The sequence below is a fragment of the Eptatretus burgeri genome, chromosome 8 (genome assembly GCF_056783735.1).
Source record: "Eptatretus burgeri isolate ZD-2024b chromosome 8, Ebu_testis_v1, whole genome shotgun sequence".
Classification (NCBI taxonomy): Eukaryota; Metazoa; Chordata; class Myxini; order Myxiniformes; family Myxinidae; genus Eptatretus; species Eptatretus burgeri.
In genome coordinates, this window is record NC_140968.1 from 926,721 (window position 1) to 929,220 (window position 2,500).

A 2,500-nucleotide genomic window follows, 5' to 3' on the forward strand; every position below is an offset into this window, starting at 1 on the left:
TTATCTATTATCGTGACCAGACCACGTGACCGGTGATGTCAACTTTATCAAACCATATTTCCCATCGTTAGTTAATCAATTCGTTAATTTTTGCATTAATCGTTGAGCGGTTTCTCCCACAAAGAGTTTCAAAGATTTTTCCCTGAGATCCAATATGGCTGCCAGACCACGTGACACACGGTGGTCATTTTTTGGAAAATCCTGTTCACATTTCGAGCCCATCGGATGAAAATTGAGGATTTCAGAAATTTGGCCTATGTTCACCTCAAAAGAGTGACCGCTATATCACGTGGTCAAATAACATGCAGTAAAGTTTCAATTTCCTCCGCTAAAGGGTTTACGATGAACACTCTAAACAAAATGCAGCCACGTACGACATAGAATATATATATATATATATATATATATATATATATATATATATATATATATATATATATATATATATATATATATATATACGTATGTAACCGATAACTTAACCCTGCTTTTTGCTTTGCAAGCGCAGGGTAAAAATGTAAAATGTTTTTTGTAGTTTTTTTTTTCCTTTCCGGGTGAGGGGGATTAGGAATTGGCAAAGGCAGTTCTTGTGTGAGAATCACACATCATCAACCAAAATCCTGGACGGATCGATTTGTAATTGATCCTCCCATGAATACAACCAAGAACAACACCCCGTGACGAGACCCCAACAGTCAACACTCCATACACAATCATCCATCTATGCTCAAACTACCTAAAAGTCTTATCAACATCCCTATACCCTCTATCTCCATAACTTCTAGCTACCTATCTAATTCTAATTTAAACTTATCGACTTTTTCTGCTGCCACAACCTTTCCAGGGAGGCCATTCCATGCATTAACTAGAATGGGCACTCGGTAGAGTGCATACCTTCGCCTCCGCTACTTTTTTGTTATTGGCATGAGAGTGGGGGGAACAGAACAGTGAACATTTTGGTGTTGGTTTCATGCAAATCGGTTTTGATTTGACCATGTTATGACAAAAACCACATATTTTGAAAGGTCGTGACCCCACTGACCTTTGACCCCCAACCGCTAACAAGGGTAATGACGTAATTGTGTCATGTCACCCATCACAAGATTGGGCAATGAATTCTGAACATTTTAGCATCGGTTGCATGCCAATTAGATCAAAATTGACCGCGCTATGGTAAAAATACGAATTTGACCTTTCCGTGACCTTGACCTTTGACCCGATCGCTCCCAAAATCTAATCAAATGTTCCTTGGATAATAACCCATCATCCCACCAAATTTCAAGCGATTTGGTTTAATACTTTCTGAGTTATGCGAATAACAAACAAACAAACACACACATATTCACAAATAAATAAATAAATACACAGCGACCAATACATAACCTTTCACAGAATGCGAAGGTAACTACTCTCTGAGTGAAAGTCCCCTACCTCACTACCATCTTAACTCTCCTCTCTGGTCCCTAGTCCTATCACTGTCTACTCTGTTGAATAATTCATCTTCACTTCTTTTATCTCTACCTTTCATTACCTTAAACATCTGTCATATCTCCTCGTAACCGCCTCCTTTCTCGTGTAAAAAACCCTGTCTCCTTCAGCTGCTCCTCATATCTGAGTCCAGCAAGGCCTGGAATCATCTTGTAGCCTTGCGCTGAACCCACTCTATGTCCTTCCTGAGTTGTCGTGACCAAAACTGTACACAATATTCCAGATGTGGCCCTCACTAAATTCCTGTACAATGTTAACACCACCTCTTTTCATTTATAACTGATCCCCCTCCGAATTCAACCTAAAACCCTAATTGCTTTACCTATAGCTACCTGGCACTGTGCTACCTGCTTACCTCCCATATCTATTACCACCCCCAGATCCTTCTCCTGTCTGGCACGCTCCAAAATTACCTTATTTCACGCAGAAATCCTAAAATGGCCTGGACAATTTATGGGCACCTTTTAGAAGTTGTTAGAAATAATTAGATTTCAAGCAGGTGATTCTCCTTTACCTTGGAATTGAACCTGTGGTGAGTTGCAGGTGCCTGCAATATAAAAATCACTCATTCAACCCATTTGAATAGAGAAAAGGAGTCATTCTGCTGTTTTGCGTCTGTGTACTGCAATGAGCATGGAGAAAAGAAAGAAAACCAGGGAATTGTCTGAGGAGGTCAGACACAAGATTGCAGCTAAGCATGGACAATCTGAAGGCTACAAGTCCATCTCCAGAGACCTTGATGTTCCTGTGTCCACCGTACGCAATGTTATCAGGAAGTTTAAGGCCCATGGTGTGGTGGAGTTTCAGTACATTACACATGGCACTGTTGCCAACCTCCCTGGACGTGGCCCTCAAGGCCACAAGAGAAAACTTGATCAAAGATTGCAGCGAAGGATTGTTCGAATGGTGGAGAAAGCACCTCGATCAACTGCCAAATAGATTCAAGCTGATCTTCAGACACAAGCTACGACAGTTTCAACTCGCACCATCCATCACCAACTCAATGAAATGG